General features: G+C 41.1%; 1 long non-coding RNA gene and 1 pseudogene across 1 annotated transcript; one reads left to right on the top strand and one right to left on the bottom strand.

Moving 5' to 3' along the window:
* On the bottom strand, window positions 7,548–8,765 carry Gm13668 (predicted gene 13668; annotated as a pseudogene).
* On the top strand, window positions 9,343–16,083 carry Gm38603. Its single transcript, XR_866447.2, has 3 exons — window positions 9,343–10,889; window positions 11,329–11,503; window positions 14,158–16,083. It is a non-coding gene; the product is annotated as a predicted gene, 38603 (long non-coding RNA).
* Window positions 16,084–18,773: the final 2,690 nt, after the last annotated feature.

Raw genomic sequence — 18,773 nt, forward strand, 5'->3', positions numbered from 1 at the left:
TGTTTGGTTTCTTTTTATTTTTCTTTTAAATAGCCTTACATATTTTAATAAATTGACCATAAATCTAAGAGACGGGAAACGTGTAGAGATATGTGTGTGGCCTGGCAAGACATCAGGTGATATGACTCATCTCAGTTACTTCATCTGTAAAATGGCATGTACTGTCCTTATTTAATTACTAGTTCTGGACCGGCTCCCTCAGGAATCGTGGTAGGATGTAGTAAAGACACAAAGGACATGGTATTTATTTAGAGATGGCTTTGTTATATGTATCGGCCTCTTTATTTTATTTCTTGAGGGTGCCAAGTTTCTATCATGGCCTCTTGGGTGGCCTCTTGAGCTGTCTCTGCGTCTTTATCTGAATCATAAAGAACGATGCTTTTCTTGGATCCTTTGGGTGTGGAAAGCTCTCCCAACATGCCAAATGCCATCAAGCTAGCACTTAAATGTGACTGAGCTGAGATGTGTCTACACACTTTAATCGCTTCATATTGAAGACTGCCAGGCCTCCAGCAACCCGAGAAAGGAGATAAAATGAAGAGAAAACTAACAGGGCAGCCACGGAGAGATGATAAAAGGTAAGGGTAATGGGCGGTTGGATAGCGGCAGGCAACATCTTTAGCTACCATGAAAAGTATTAAGTTGGTGTGTTTGTTGAATTCGTTTTGCTGGTGGTCACTTTGTGTTCATTCCGAACATCCAGCAGTTCGCTAAGTAAACACACATGACTGATGAAAGAAGAAAGGGAACCATTTTTTTTACAGGGGCCATTAAACTTTAACTACCATCTGGCAGGGACTGATTAGGGAAGATCAAAATTAAGGCACTCAACACAAATGCTGTGTGAATACCCCAGGGAATTAACATGGATAAAGACAGTGAGCTTGTGGTTAAGTAAAGAGACAGACATAAGAGGGAAGTGGCGAATACATCCTTTACGGCTTTGGATCTCATGGTCACATTCATTGCCAAAGGGACTCAAAGGGTGTGGGGGTGGGGGGATAACAAGGAGGCCATGAGAAAATCTGAAACACCTGGAAATAATCAGATGCTCTGCACCAATCATAAAAAAAGAAAGTTAGAGAACGACACAGGATCACCTCGTGTGGGCTTCCTCCCAGCCCAGGAAGGGGATGTTTATAGGAGAGGTGTGTTGAAATTGGCAAGTAGTTAATATTCAGATCAGCCTACTATTTAAAAGTAGGAAATGATTGTGTATACTGCTGGGAAAACATTTGGGACTCTCTCCTCGTGAACGCTAAAGACTCTATAATCTCTGGGAATCACTATTTGCTCACTAATTAAACAGACACCCAGCAGGCATTTGGGGGAGAATATGAAGAAGGGAAGTTGAACCTTACTGTTCAGGGACCAAGCCTCTGTGTTCCATCAGTTGGTAACACAGTGCTTAACCCTGGGGCAACTTCACCCTGTTAAAAACACACAGGAAAGTCCTTGGAGAAAGTCCTCCCTTTCTTCTTTTTAATCGTAGCTTATTTTTGTAGATAGATGGACCCAGAGGGCCACCTGAGTGGGGGAACCATAGTGAAGAACTGTGCTCAGAAGGAAGGGCTTAGCTGTTGTGGGGGTGGGTGGGGGTGGGGAGCTTAGCCAGCTTCCAGTTCTAAGTAAGCATTTTTATTTAAGGAAAGTGCAGGATCCTCATCTTGATCAGTGAGATGAACAATTGAATTAAAGCTGGTATAAGCCAGGTCCTAACCCAGAAATATCCCAAAGGAATGTGTGAAGTCCACATGTTATCTCTCTGTTTTCTTCTTAGAACTTATTCTGTACAAAGTACAAAGTGTATTCCTATTCATCCCACAATTTAATTTAATCTTTAACGCAATCCTTGGAAGTATGCACAGAGGAGAAAGTTGAGACCCAAGGTGCAGTGATTTAAGTGACTTGTCCAAGGGTAAAATCACTTAGTAATTATTGATGTCAGGATTTGAACTTTGGCCTTTCTCCTTATATGGCTGTCAATCTCATGTTCCTCCTCCTTACAACAGAATGAAATCCTTCCTGTAGCCCTACTGGGTGCACTGTTTTAGTTTCACTCCCTGACACCCCTATTGCTGGCTTCCTTTAACCTTCCTCTTTTTGAATGAGACTGGAATCAACTCTCTGTCTTAGAAGGAGGGCGTTAAAACTAACAGACACAGCCAAGAAAGTGTTGTAGCAAGGCAGCTCGCCCCTGCAGCAGAGATAGAGGGTCAACTGCACAGTCAGGGAGAGAGAGCCTAGCAAGAATAACAGATCTACACCAGAAGGCCCCTGGCCCAGGCCAATGGGAGGGCATCTGCAGATGAAAGTCAGCGAGAAATGAAACAAGGAAAAAAAATGACAAGCTTTGGGGAATGTGCGGTAACAGCATGTAAGAACATGAACTTTGTTGTTTAATTTTAGAATATTCTAGGGAAAAAATCTTATTTTAATTAAATTTCAAATAATAGCACAATTCATATATATATGTATATTCAATGTGTTAAAATAAAAAGGCAGTGTTAAGAAGTAAGCTAATTCAGAGGGATGCTAGGACCCTCATCATTAACACGTTCCTCCTGCCTCTGTACGTCTGGAATCTCTAAACATCTGGTGATTTTACCATCAGGAAACGGTGCAGTGTCCATCTGTTAAATCAGGCTTTGGCTTGATTCACCTGGGAGGACCAACCAGATGTGGCGTCCTGTGCATTATTAATGATCCGAGTCTTACCTTTGTATGTGCCCTGTGAGGGCGCAGTATGAGGTACAACCCATAAATCATTAAAAAGTGAAGAAGTCATATTTTACTTCATTTTACACATAATAAGGACCATTTTTTTCTTTTTCATTTTTAGTGAGGACATAAATCATTAGAAGCAACTTAAATTTCTTACATTAGAAAACTTTTAGCTGTTTTTTTTTCCTCTCCCTTTGATAGAAAAAGGTTTGCAAATATCACGTGAACACACAGGAAAAGCTCTCCGACACAAAGTCGCTCTTTCACTCACTGGTGTTGGGGCTGTGGGGCCTATTTGTAAATAGCTTCATACAAAATTTCAGTCCACAGTCTTTCTTATCCCATCATTATCAACAAGCCTGTTTATATGTTACAATGAAATACTTTCTGTGGCCTGAGACAACTTGGTGTGATGACCAATATTCTAGGCTAGGCTTTGTCCAATTTGATGGTGACCTTTGGCCGAGTTTCTCAGCCTCTTCAAATCTCATGTAAGATGGGGATGGAGGTAATGACAGAACTTACTTCACAGGGCTGTATTTGGGAGGAGAGACACCGCAACAAGGTTGCATTTAGAAGCAAATGTCATCAGACATAAAACTGTCACACATGCAGCATCTTAGCGAAGTCAGTTAATGTATCCTAAGGCATTTTGAGCAGGCTGCTTATAAGAGCTTTCCTGGGCAGAACTTGAGTGGGAGGTACAGAGATTGTTCCTGGAGGCCCCACCTTTACACACACACACACACACACACACACACACACACACACACACACACACACACACACACGGCCTTTCTCATCCCTAGCTCTCCAACTGGAATGGCACATAGGTCATAGCTGGTGACCACACTTCATTTTCACCCAAGTTTAGAGTTGGCACCAGGGTTCCCTCTGGGTGCTCTACCATCCATGGCTTTGGACAGATGTAAAGTAACAGACTCCTCGTCCTGCAAGTCCACCGTACTTCACGCCCTCACCACTCTCTTCCATTCTGGCAGCCATCGGTCCTTTTACTCTCTCCATGGCTTTGCTTTCTCCAGATGTCATAGCTGAATCATATAGCAGTAGTTCTTAAAGACTGGTTTCTTTTAACTAGTATCTTGTGCTTAAGGCTCTTGAGTGTCTTCTCCTGGGTTGATAGCTCTCTCTCTCTTTTTTTTTAACCGTGATTTCTGTTGTTTGGATACATCATTGTTTATTACCTGGAGGTCATGGTTGCTTCCACACTTTGTCAGTTGCAAATCAAGTTGATAATCGAGTTTTGTTTGGATGCAAATTTCCTTCTCTCTCTTCCTTCCTTCCTTCTCTCTCTCTCTCTCCCTCTCTCTCTCTCTCTCTCTCTCTCTCTCTCTCTCTCTCTCTAAGGCAGGGCTTTATATCCTGGAAGCATAACCTTGAACTTTCAGCAGAACTTTTGCTTCAGCGTCCTGAGCTGGGATTATAGGTATGAGCCCCCACACCAGACTGCATGTAAACTTTTCACTCATTTGAATAAATACCATGGAGTATGGTTGTGGACTTGCATGGCATATTTAATTTTGTAAAGAAACTGACAAACCCCCTCTCAAAGTGCTGGTCATAGGGTTTTATCAGCAATGGGTTAGAGCTGTGTTCAGTTTTAATCCTAAACCACAGACCTAAAACTGTCCTAAAAATGTCTATTAAAAATTTTAGTCAACTGTTTCCTGATAAATCTTTTCTTTCATGATCTGAATCATGGGCACAGCCCAAGTTTCTAGTTCTCTGAAAGTGGTGGCAAGAACTATACTCCAAGCAAGAAGTACCAGGGTTGCTCAGTGATGAGTTGCTGAGAGATTTCCGAATGCTGGGTTGGTGATAGTCTCGGAGATGCACAGTCAAGACAGGAAGGGACCATTAGACAACCTTCAGTACTGGAGTTCTGTGATGAAGTTTACTTTAAATTTGTGGGGGAAAAGAAAGAACTTAAAAATTCTCAAAGACATTGTGTATAGCTATGGGGTAGACATTGGCTTTCCCCCTTTTATGCATACTATGTATAAATATTTGTAAAGAGAGAGGAGATAAATATAAAATATACCCTACTATATATTAACCAGACATTTTTTAAAAAAAGGTACCAGGATGGCATTGAACACAATTTCATTTCTCCCTCATTTTTTCTCTTTTTTCTTTCTGTTTTTCTTTTTTTTCACCTTTCAGGGGTGCCAGGCTGTTGTTAAACTCCTGGGCACAGCCGATCCTTCAGCTTCAGCCTCTTGACTATCTGGGACCACAGTCACAGGCCATCATGCCCACCTTTATACTAGACTTTAAATTTTTAGGCTTTTGATTGATTTGCATATATTTAATAGACTATTCATTTACGTATAACACCAGCCTCTGTTCCTAAATGTAAAATAAATACAAAGAAGACATTTATTTAAATGAGGCAATTTTCATATCTCAGCAAGTTTTTAAATGAAGATATTGACTATAAAAATGGAGATTTCTGGGGGTCTAAGGAAGTGCTACTTCATGGAAAATGATACTAATATAATTTATCTATACCTACTATGTGCCATGGCATGCCATTCATGATGTGGGATTGTTGGGTACATCATGTTCATTCAGTTTATTGTATAATCCTCAATACTGTTCCCCAAGGATGGCAAGTCTCTCCAGAAATACCTGTGTCCATTTACAGCATCCGCCTCTCAAATTGCTAGGTTTGAACCCAGGGTCCCATTCGTGTCAGACAAGAGCTCTTCCTTTGGGCTACATCCTAGCCATGCATTTATAGTCCTCTTGAGTCAAAATGCTGAGACCTACTCTATTAGCACGGCTGCTTGCAAAAGCCTCCATCCATTTCCTATCCCAGCCTCTGTCCACTTAGTACCTAGCGGGTAGAGGTCTTCATGGGCATGTTTAGAACTGTTCAAAACCTTCTCACTGTGTAACAGTTTGTAACAGGTTTTTGGTTTTAGATAAGGTCTTACTATGTAGTCTAGCCCAGCCTTGAAGTAATCATCCAGTGTCAGCCTCCTGTGGGCTCAGATTACAGGTAGGTACCACCATGCCTGACTAGGAAACCCAGAGGGAAACACCCTAACACCCTGTAAAGTCTTGTGTGACCTGGTCCAAACTACCTTCCAATATGCTTGCAGCTACATTGTTTCCTTCTACTCTGCCCCATGGCAGCTACATTGTTTCCTTCTGCTCTGCCCCAGTCACGTGTCTGTTTAAGGTTCCAGGTACACCAAGGAATCCATGAGTATTGTTGCTTTTGGTAAATCATCAACAGACTGCTTAAATACCATTCCAAAGGAGTCCTTTCTACTTAACCTTCATATACACGTCCGTGCACATGGGAGCACACACACTAAGTGTATACTTGCAGTTGGCTTGTCCCTTATATGGATAACTGTACAAGGGGAAGGAGCCCATCTCTCATGTCTCGCGCCCACAGAATATGCTCCGTGAATACTGTGAAATGGATGTGTGACTTTATCAATGATAGGAGATTGAACAGGACGCTAAGGATTTGAAAGCTCAAAGCCCAGGTTTCATTTGAACTCAGGAGAATATAACAGATTAGAGGGCTTGGGCCAAGCAGACAGACGGTGTTGGGTGGTTCAGGATCAATTTTCAGGCCTCCTACTGGAAACTAAACACCAAACGCAGAGGAAGAGGGTCACTGTCATATGCCTTCTGTAGGATTATTGCATGCTTTATACAACTAGTCATTCTGGAGTACATTTTGGAGTACATCTAGATCTATTTATTCATCCTGAGTTTCATGATTAAAACCTCCACATTTTGAAAAGTTAGGAACTTCGTCCCGGAAGCCTCATGCTAACTTTCTTTTAGCCCCGCGTGTGCCCTGAGGGCCCAAAGGCTGTGACAAAAAGCATTCTGCATAGAACATTTACACGCTTGATGTGGTACATGGCAGTTGCTAAGGCAGAGAGCCAGAGGTAATGAGCACTGTGAGAATTACGTGCAGCTCTGCCTTGCAGCTCTTTCTGACTGTAATTGAACTATCCCCCCCTGATCCTTCAGGTGCTATCAACATGGTTTTCTGCAGACTTCAAGAAAAATCCCTAAAGACCAAAGACACTTTCTTGGTGTTACAATCCTTATTTCAAGTGAAGCTAAATGTTTGGCTCCTGAGAGTTTTTTTTTTTTTTTTTTTTTCAACAAGTTTCAAGAAAAAGGCCATTCCATGCTGTGTTTCGCATTCTTCCCACCCCCAGACAAAGATGGGGACATAGTTCTTTCTACCTAATTACTGTTATACTAATGGAAACACAGGATATTCAGAAAGGTACAAAGGTGAGTCAAAAATTTGTTTTCCTATTAGAAGTCAACATGTTTGTGATTTGTGATTTTTTTAAACGTTTTTTTTTTTTGAAAAATAGTTAAAGGGAAGTTAATGTTTTAGTAGACAAAAAAATATGCAGTATTAACCTACTCCTTTCTAAGTTCCTTTTGAGAATAAGTGATTGCGAAACATAACAGTGGCTTGGAAAATGATATTTAGAGATAGAGAGTTAGCTCTCTTTTTAGGAGAAGCGTATATACCTCAAATGATATACAGGTTCTAATGTGGTATTTCTCTCACAACCCAGTTATCTCAGACCCTCTGTTAAGTCTTTATGCGTTGTTTTTGCCAACATTAGCTAGAAAGTGCCTTAATTACTCAGCAACATATACCTATAGAGTCAAGATCCTAGGGAATGGTTCATACTGCTGCCATAGCAGAGCCCAGGCACAGAATCACAAGAGAAATTCTGTCCATCTCTAGAGCTGTCTGAGGAGAGAGGCTTCCTGGCTGCCTGCATGCTTCTTTTGGGAGGGTGTGTGTGTGCAGCGAACTTTATTGATGATATTCAAGAGAGTAGGGAGGGCCCCCTAAGTGCCTCCTGTTATTATGGGGGTCTGGGATGGAATTTGTGAGGGAGATTCTCAGTGTTGGGGGCTGAGTTGGGACAGGGACTCCTCAGCAACTGAGGGCCTCTCTCTTGCTCTCAGTGTCCTTGCTGGGGTGGGTGGTCCAGGGTTTCTTACTCCTTGGAGGCCACGTAGGCCATGAGGTCCACCACCCTGTTGCTGTAGCCGTATTCATTGTCATACCAGGAAATGAGCTTGTCAAAGTTGTCATTGAGAGCAATGTCAGCCCCAGCATCAAAGGTGGAAGAGTGGGAGTTGCTGTTGAAGTCACAGGAGACAACCTGATCCTCAGTGTATCCCAGGATGCCTTTCAGTGGGCCCTTAGATGCCTACTTCACCACCTTCTTGATGTCATCATACTTGGCAGGTTTCTCCAGGCGGCATGTGAGATCCGTAACAGATACATTGGAGGCCGGAAGGCCATGCCAGTGAGCTTCCCATTCAGCTCTGGGATGACTTTGCCCACAGCCTTGGCAGCACAAGTGGATGCAGGGATGATGTTCTGGGCAGCCCCATGGCCATCACACCACAGCTTTCCAGAGGGGCTATCCACAGTCTTCTGAGTGGCAGCAATGACATGGACTGTGGTCATGAGCCCTTCCACAATGCCAAAGTTGTCATTGATGACCTTGGCCTGGGGTGGGGGTGGGGTCTAAGCAGTTGGTGGAAAAGAATGCATTGCTGACAATCTTGAGTGAGTTGTCATATTTCTTGTGGTTCATACCCATCACAAACATGGGGACATCGGCAGAAGGGGCAGAGAGGATGACCCTTTTGGCCCCACCCTTCAAGTGGGCCCCGGCCTTCTCCATGGTGGTGAAGATACCCATAGACTCCATTACATACTCAGCACCAGCATCACCCCATTTGATGTTAGCAGAATCTTGCTCTTGGAAGATGGTCATGGGCTTCCCGTTGATGACAAGCTTCCCATTCTCAGCGTTGAATTTGCTAAGGGTGGAGTCAGACTGGAACATATAGACTATGTAGTTGAGGTCAATAAAAGGGTTGTTGATGGCAACAGTCTCCACTTTGCCATGTGGAGAGCAGACCTCAGCCCTGGTAACCAGGCACCCAGTACGGCCAAATCTGTTCACACCGACCTTCACCTCATCTACGGGACAAGGCTGGCACTGCACAAAATGATGTGGCTGCCTCTGGAACAGGGAGGAGCAGAGAGCCCTCATATGTTTCTTAAAATTTAAAAACCTAGCATATTGCCCTCTATTTAACTTGTCCTTTATGTTTTAAAAAACCTTTTTTGTAGACAAATCTGACCAGAATATACATTTATATATAAAATTCCTTACTAATAATGATAAAAAATAATAGCAATAAAAAATAATAGTGACGACAACCATGCTGTGAATTTGCACGGAGCACTTGGCTTCTCTGAAGTATGTATTATTCTTATTTTATATCTGACAAGGACTCAGAAACACGAGGACATTTGTTAAGATTCTGCAGCTGATTAGAGTTGAGTCCTGGCTTCACCTCTTGCCTGTCCTGTTCAGAAGGCTGGCCTCACAGCCACTGTGGTGGGATTCTACTGCTTAGTCACTACTCCATCTGCTTTGCCTTGCCTCCATGCTTTTTTTCACCGCCCAGGATAAAAAAGAAATGGTAAAGAGTTTTTTTTTTTTTTTTTTTTTTTTTTCCAAGAGGAGGAGAATTTTTAAATGGCGTCCTTTTCTATATTAAATGTAAAGCCTCTATTGTCATCAGGTTAATGTCTACTCAGAGTCTTCACGTTTAAAATGCATTTGGTTTTAAAATGGGAGACATTTAATTTGATCCTTTTCCCAACTCCAGATCACACTTAAAATGGTCAGATGTTTCAGTGGCTCCTGGTTTTCATGAGTTTGGTCATTCTGAAGTAGTTTTCAGCCCATGGCTATTTTCTAGGAGTCCTTGCCAAAAGTCTCTGAGTAGATCTTAAACATTTGTCTCTCCTTTACAAGTGCCACTTTGTTTCCAGTATATGCAGGTGATAGGATTTAGTAAATACAAGTTAGCTTAAAAGTAACTGTGACTTTACCAGTAGCTCTCCTTATTATGCAGCCTCCTGGTTAGCAGATCCTAAAGGTTTAGGATGTTTAGTGCTGTCTTGTGGTGAGAGGAGTTAGATTTTCCAGGGTTGCTGGCCAGCTTGGCTCTAACCAGTTGGTGAGTTCTAGATTATGTAAGAGACCCTGTGATGGTTTGTATATTCTTGGGCCAGGGAGTGGCACCATTTGGAGGTGTGGCCTTGTTGGAATAGGTGTGACCTGGTTGGAGTAGGTGTGTCACTGTAGGTGTGAGTTTAAGACCCTCACCCTAGTTGCCTGGAAGTCAGTCTTCCACTAGCAGCCTTTGGAAGAAGATGTAGAACTCTCAGCTCTGCCTGTGCCATGCCTGCCTGGATACTGCTCTGCTCCTACCTGGATGATAATGGACTGAACCTCTGAACCAGTAAGCCAGCCCCAATTAAATGTTTTCTTTTTAATTTTTTTTATAAGACTTGCCTTGGTCATGGTGTCTGTTCACAGCAGTAAAACCCTAACTAAGACAGACCCCATTATAAATAAGGTGGAGAGAGTCAGTTAGTGGTGGCACATACCTTTAATCCCAGCTCTGGGGAGGCAGAGGCAGTCAGATCTCTATGATTTCAAGACCAGTCTGGTTCCAAGACATCCAGGGCTACTAAAAGGGATATTGTCTAGGACCCCCCACCCCACAAAAAAGGGGAGAAATAATTGAGGAAAACACCTGCCATCAAACCCTGACCTCCATACATGTGTGCATGCATCACACACACACACACACACATACACACACACACACGCGCGCGCACGAGTGCACATCCATTTAAGACTAGAGATTTCTCTTGTGGTATTATGCTTATTTTGTATTGTTGTTGGGCATAACAGTTTGGAGAGAAACCAAAGATACACAGGAACCCTGATAAGAACCATGATTTTATCAAGATTATAGTAATTATGGAGAGAAATTCTGGACCGGTCAATTGGCATTATGTATTTGATAGTGTTTTTGCCTAAGCATGGTTTACTGTTTGAGAGGACAGTATGTCTTGAGTTTTTCTTCTTTTGCTCTCTGACCGTTTTTTTTTTTTAATGCTGAAAGGAAGAAGCTATTCTCTGACCCCCAGTTCTGGAAGCTGCCCAGAAGGAGTGGGGACATGTCTTTCCTGTGTCTCTGCACACACACATCAAAGGCTCTGCCATAGAGGCTGTCCAGGTTGTCCTCTGTGGGTAAGTGACTACTGGTCCCGTTGGCTGCCAACCCTTATCTGTCCCTTTCCCTGCTGGGTTCCTCCTGGGCCTCTGCAGCTGGGTTTGCATTCAGGCATGGAAGAAGAGACCTGTCCTTTCTTCCCTAGTGTAAACCTACGGGATCTCTCCCTAGGCCTCTGACAGCCTGGTCTTAGCCAAGTGATTGTGTAAAAACTCTTTAGTGGAGTTAGCAGGCCATATAGGCTCTTCACTTTATCATGCACCTGAGATTATAAAATGTACATTGTAATCTTGTTTTCTGATATTATATTTAGCCTAGAGAGGCGATGTGTGTGTGTTGCAATTTTTCAATCTTCCATTTCTTTCAACCTGAGTGGTAATTTGGTTCTCATCTGGTACACATAGATGCTGTTCTTTTTGTTGCTATGCCCATCTCTGACATCACTTTTCCTCTCAGGTAAACAAGTTGGTTGGCATATATGTGAAAACAAGAGCACATGGACTGTAAGTGAGAGGCCACGGCATGTCATTGTGAATGAAGAGGATGAAGTCTGCCCTGGGGTTTTGTAGATGCCTCTTCTGTCTTCATCTGATCCTTTGGTCATTTTCTGAAGAATGAATCAGTCAGACAGGTGAGATATAGATAAATTAAGTATGAGTATACTTTTGAACATATAGTTAAGCCTTTTTTGCTCAACTTTTGACAAAAATCAAGAAACCTGCATGTGGGTGAGTGTGAGCTGAAGTCTAAGGGTCAGAGGTCAGCAGATTCATTTTTCAAGAACAGTGGTTGGAGTAGAATTCGTGGAACACAACATGTCACTTTCACCGGTCTGCATCAGCTAACACTGAAATGCAGTTGAAATTGAGTTGATTTCTTGGAAAGCTATATAGAGGCAAATGCTGACACTTGACAGAACAAATGTATATTTAAGTATATATATATACACACACACACACACACACACACATATATATACACACTTACAACTGGGTGGATATTATGCTTACACAAATACAATAATTTTATATTTCTCATCTTTATTTCTTATTTTAGGATTATAAGTAGCATGTATTCTAGACAAACTTTTCATTGTGGAAATAATAATTTCACATCTATTTTGAGACATAAGCAGTATCTCTCTTAAAGTAAATTGATAGGCTTTTAGATTTTTACTGAGCCTACCAATCAGATATCAATCTTCAGGCATACCTTTTTCCACCCAAACATTTTTAACCAACTGTCTCAATTGTGCTAGGCACCAAGGGCAAACCTGCAGGTGTCTCTGTGTCCCAGCATACAACTCAGGTGGACTGTTCTTACGACTTGTCTCTGTCCTTCCCTGTAACTGTGATAGATCACATCTATAAGTATCTCTCGGGGTAAGGAGTGATTTAATCTGCGGATCTGTATATCAGTTCCTCACCAGCATCCTATCAGTTGTGCCCTCGTGCTCTCCTGATGTGCTTGGAACCATCAGACCTATTTCACGGTGGCTGCTAGTTACACCTGGCTCTTTGCTTTCAACTTTTGTCATTAATTTTGCTAAAAGGTTGTTCACGTATGCCTGGGGAGGAGAAAAAGCTAAGTTCGTGGTTTGGTTTCAAAAGACTGCCTGCTTACAGGCCTGGGGGATGCTGGGAACTGAAGTATCCAATTGTTCTTACCTCGAGGCTGACACAGTTAGAGCCCAGGTAATAGTTGTACACAATCCTAGATTTCTAACATGATCTTGGATCTCAGAATTTTGAGACATAGTCTAGCTTCTGAACACTGGCACAGTGGATGATGCTAGGATGATCTCTCTTGGATAAAAAAATGTCTCCTGACAACAATGTTTGCCCCCTTGCAGTTTTGCTGAGGACTAGCTGAAGTTTCAAGATCCTTCTAGAACCCCACCTGGTTGAGTCTCACGCACCTTATATTCTCTCTTCCCTTCTCACTACCAGGGTATTTAGCTGAAACTGGCTACAGCTTTCAAGATACCTGAGTTCATTAAGAAGTTAGTAGAGTGCTGTGAAATACAGATGTGCTATGAAGTACAGATGTGCTATGAAGTACAGATGTGGAGCCAAGCTAAGATGCTTTCTAAAACCTAGGTGGCTTTAAAAGTAATTTCAAGTTTTGCAGTATGTGGTGGTGGTGATCCAACACAGGGCTTCACGCATGCTAGGATAGAGCCCTACCACAGAGCCACGTCTCCGGCAATGCTTTCCTTGATGTCTTATTAGGTAGCTCTCAAAGGACGCAGTCTTTTTAAGTCCAAGGAGCTTTTCCACTAGGGAGTATGTAATTTGGGGCCAGTCCCTTAACTTTTCTGAGATCTGTCCCCGAGTTTGTGAAACAGGAATAATAGTGTCTGTTCCAGTTTAAGGACTGTTAGCATAATGTGATGCTAAATAGAAAAGGACTTTTTATTGAAAAAGTATATCTTACCATAGACGTCAGAAGATGCCTGTTGAAGCCATGTGACATGGGTACTCAGTCTCAGAGGGCTCCACTTGGAAAATAGTCCCAATTTTTAAAAAAATGTAATCTATATGCTATGTTAAGATGGGCTTATGTCTCAGAAAGTGATTTCTTTTTATCAGTAGTTCTGTGGGGTGTATTTATGTAGTATGGGAATTATATAGGCTGGGTGAAGTAGTTTGGGTAGCTAGTAAATCTTCGCTACATTTCTATTAACAGCTCAGTTTCTATTCTATAAGCTATTGGTAATAAGTTGTATAAATAATGTTAAAAATTGCTTGGTCTAACTCTGGCAAATATTTATTTTAAATACAAAATAGCTCAATTTTCTGTGATGAAAAGACTAATTAATTCAACCACAAGAATATCACTTAATCTTTAGGGGAAAAACTAGCTAGTTTATAAACCAAAATATTTGGTTTGATTGCTTGAGTGTCCAACGGTAAATTTAGCTCTAATATAAATGGCAAAATCATGGTAAGGACATTCCCCTCATCCTTCAGTTCTCTGGCAATTTGTCGCCCTCTACCACCAGCAGAGGGAGCCCTGAGAATTAAATCCTCTCAAAGCGGCCCTGCTAATTCTTTTGTGTTTACATATTTAGTTTATAATGGGAAATAAAAACCCATCACAGATTAATGGGAAGTCATCATGCTTGGATTAAGCTGTCTATTAGCAGTCGATTCCAGACTTCTGATTATAAGCAGCTTCAGTCCAGCAATATGCCTCCATGTACCCTATCAAAGCGTCATCCGCAAGCTTGCACCACCTAACAAAGTTCATTAATAATACAACAAGGCACAATTTACTCCACAGGACATCAGAGAGGAAACATTCCTGAGAGGCTGCTGTTTTTATCAAGTGTACCACACCAGTCTTCTGAACTGCTTCTGGTCGATGATATCAAATCCATAGAACTGGAAAAGAGACCCTGATTATAAAACCAATTAAACACAGCTATCCGAAGCTTACAAGTTGTTTTAATATAAGAATGTACTACAATAATCCAAGTACAAGATTACGAAGCTTCAACACGACTCGTGGAAAACTTTTATTTTGTTTTTATCTTGGCTGCCTTTCCTGTTTATATCTCACTGAAAGATAGAGGGAGTGTCATCAGTGAACCAAATCACTGGCTCACAGAGCACTTTCCATTGTCACGTTTCCCCCAGTGAGCTTCAACAATGCAAAGCAACGCTGATTTCTCACCTACTGTGACTAAAGAAGCCTATTTAAACTGAGAAAGTAGTAACTGTATCTTGGTATTACACAGCAACTCACACCTTAACAAAGATGTCGACAAAACCACTACCTATATAAACAGCACCCTTTGCATTCATTTGGCATTAAGAATTTAATTCACAAGCATGTGTCTGTCTACCTTCCAGGTTCATAGAGTGGCTGGAAGTCCAGCAACGGTGGATATTAAGGCATTCACTTCCACAAACATTTACTAAGTACCTCTTGTACAAATGTGTTTAGAATAGCGAACTTGCTCACCGCTGAGAGACAGGGGAGGGAGAGGAAGCCATGACTACAAAGCAGTGTGGTCCAGGCATAAATCAGGCGACACTCCAATGAGCATAAAGATTACCGAGGGCGGGTACCAAGCTAATCTTTGCAACTGTGGTCCTTGACATAGCGTTTTGAATACACTTAGTACTCAATTCATATGTATTGAATTAATTAATGAATGGGTAGGGTGTAGTAATTAATCATCCTCTTGGGACAATACCTTCCTGTGTCCTCCTAAGTATCCTTTGCCTGAGACTCGAGTCCTCTTTGCCCAGTGCAAACAGTTCCTGGTCTAGCTATGCCTGGCCACAGCATGGCTGCTAGCTCACATTATAACTGATATTTGGTGACTTGCTATTCCCTGGATTTCTTATTTGCTAGTCTCTGTGCTGCTAAAACTTGGGTCTCACAAGATGTGGTAATAAGAAGAAGCATGGTAAATGAAGACAGGCATTTGAGCCCCATAAATCTATTATCCCATTAACTCAACTCCCATTATTCCTATTACCAGGAAAGGGGTGTCTAATTCACAGAAAAACAACTTGTTTCAAGGCAGAAGTCATAAACGACACAACTTAAATTTGAATGTAGGACTCTGTAATACTAGATTCTTATCATGAATGCTTGTGCTCTGATGTCTATTTAGACTGTTAAGAGATGGTTTTAATCAGTAGTAAAAATCACCCCCCCCCCTTCTTTTGAAAAAGAGGACTGGTTTCCTCCAAAAACACTATAAATAAATTGTTTTAATTTATTTAAGCTTTTAAAGTTATTTTGTGAATACAGTAAAATATGTAGTTTACAGCAGAACAACTGAATCAACCATTGATAATGCTTTCTAAGCAACGCATTTCCTCTCAAACTAAGGAATTTGCTTGTTATTGTCAGAATACCTTAAAATGCATTTGCCTGTGCTCAGCAGCCCCCCCCGCCCAAGCCCTCCCCAGCCCTGGGCTGCTGTAGTCTGCTGTGGGGTGATTGGCGGCTTTGTTTCCCTGACTAGACTCATCAGCAGCACCAGGTGGTAATAACTATCCAGCTGATTTGCACGTGTAAAAAAAAAGAGAGAGAGATCTGCCTGAGGTCACCACGGAGATTCATTTCCCCATTCTCGACTTCATATCTGACCCGATATGCTTCTGGAAAATAATTATTCATGGCAGAAAGTTGCCATACACCAATCATGGTGTCCTGGGAGTCTGTAGAATCTCTGATCAAATATGCTTTGTTGTGAAGAATAAATTGGAAAACATGATTTTCACCAATGTGTAGCACAGTGCAATTTATTTATTGCCTTCTCTACTTCTCTGTTCGCTTCATCATTAGAGACCCAATAAAGAAAATGATTTGCCAGTGTGGGGAACGTTAGCCTTGGTGTTCAGCGTTCAGCAGGATCCCATGGATCTAAGGAGGAAGAAGACCCAGAGTCTGTCCAAGTCAACTAGAGTAAAAGAGTGGAGACTTAGATGACATGCTGGACATTGTAATTCACCAAGTAGAAGTGATGAAGAAAGGTGTGAGAGCGAAAGGACTTAGCTACTCTTTCTTCACCTCGGAGTCAGCCTTAGTTGGCTTACTGACTAACTCTTCTTCCTGCTTTTATTTTTAATAAAAAATATGATGTTATTAAGAGGAAATAAATGTGAGGGTATTTTCTTTTAAGTTCCCACTACCTCCCAATGCAGATGTAGTGACACTCCGTGCTTTCCAATGTAAGAATTACTATCCAGATGCTGCTACGGAAAGCTTTAAATGTGACTAGTTCAAAAGGAGAAATGCTGAAGTGTAAAATGCACAGCAGACCTCAGGAATTGTGAATAAAAATGTAAAATATCCCATTAAATTGTTAAGTTAATTACAGGTGGGAAACTCAATACTGTAAATATAGAGTTTAGTTAAACACATTGTGAAAAGTGGCCTGGCATGGTGGTGCATGCCTTTAACCCCAGTCCTTGAGAGGCAGAGGCTGGCAAATCTCTATGAGTTTGAAGCCAGCATGGTCTACAGACATTTAGTGAGTTCTGGGTTAGCCTGAGATACATGGTGAGACTCTGTTTCAAACAAAGCAGAAGAAGACAAAATGTACTGTGAAAATTAATTCCACTTTTTTTTTGTTACTTAAAAAAACATGACTCCTATGAAATTTAAAGTTGTGAGCTTCAAATTATATTTCTATTGGTTAGCATTATTCAGTCTTTCTCTTATAGGCATCCTTGTTTCCGGAGAACCAACTATTTATTAATATCAGTATAATTCTCAATCAGAATTAGAACTCAATACAAAATACTTCTGAAAAGCAATTTGATGATACCATATTAAAAGACCTAAAAGTGTCAAAACCTTTTATTCAAGAACTGCATTTCTAGTCATTTATTCCTGTGGTTCTGTTTCTAGGCATTCATATTCCAGAGATGAAAACACATGTCTACATAGAAATTTGTCTATAAACATTTATGGCAACATCATTCATAAAAGGCAAAGTGAAGAAATAACTCAAATAACTATCAACTGACCAATGGGTAAACAAATGTGGTGTATCCACACAATGGGGATTTTGTGGTTATAGGAAGGAATAAACCACTAATATATGCTGCAATAGATATGGTCCTGGAAAACATACCAAGTAGAAGAAGCAAATTAAAAGACCACACTTGGTTCTATTCATATACAGTATTCAGAGCAAGGAAATCTCTAGAAACAAAGAACACTATTGATCACTTAGTTCTGGTGAGATCCTCAACTGAGGTGAGGCATTGATAGCTAAAGGATACTAAGTTACTTTTCTGGGAAATAATAATGTTGCAAAATTGACTATGGTGCTGGCTACATGTACATGTGCACACATGGGGTAAACATTCACTTCTGTTCTTTAAATGGGTTGATTATGCAGTGTGTGAACAGTATTCAATGAAGCTGTTAAAAGTGATTACATTTCTGGGGCCAAAATTAAGAAAATTGCCCCAAGTAAATGAGAAAACCCCCTTTGTGCATAAGGTACACATTTCAGCATTATGCATAGTAGCAAAAAATTAAAAACAATCTAAAGGACCAAGTAGAGGTGTGACTAATAATTTATGATATGACCCCATCATGGAATGTAGGTATTAAAATAGTGCACTGTTAGCAAACTCTTGTAAGAGTTTATAGAAATATGAGGAAATTCCTGCTTTTTATGGTTAAGTGAAAAAGTCACCCAACTGTGATACATATTATTTACCTAATACCATAACCATAAAAATTGCCTAGAGAGAAGCTAGAAGGAAATACTGGTCCCCAAACACTAGTGTTTGAGTTGTGTGTTATGTGAGGGAGGGCACCCTTCATAGTTTTCTTATTTTCCATAATTAGTGGTTCTTAATAAACTATTTCACTAGTAAGTCTCATTTGTGTATGTACATGGATTGGTGTGTGTGTGTGTGTGTGTGTGTGTGTGTGTGTGTGTGTGTGTGTGTGGTATATGAACATAGTATGCCCAGAGGTCACTCTCTTCCTTATTCCTTTGAGACGGACAGGAACTTTCATTGACACTGGAGTAGGTTGGTGGCCAGCAAGCCCCAGAGACCCACAGAACTGGGATTATAGGTGTCAGAGGCCATGGCTGGCTTTTGTCTTGGGTGCAGGAATCTGAGCTGACATCCTTCTTCATGTTTACCCAGCGGGCACCATTCCCACTGAGCCGTCTCTCCAGCTCCTCTATTTTTTTTTTTTTTGGAGTTGTTTTCATACTTTAATTTCATATATATAATACACACACACACACACACACACACACACACACACACACACACACACACACATTTTCTTTTTTGTTTGTTTGTTTGTTTGAAAACCCCTACAGCCAACAAAGACATTAAGTGAAATGTCTTATTCTTGAGCATACTGCTTTTGGTATGTTCACATGAAGGTAATTTGCCGGA

The sequence above is a fragment of the Mus musculus genome, chromosome 2 (genome assembly GCF_000001635.26).
Source record: "Mus musculus strain C57BL/6J chromosome 2, GRCm38.p6 C57BL/6J".
NCBI lineage: Eukaryota > Metazoa > Chordata > Mammalia > Rodentia > Muridae > Mus > Mus musculus.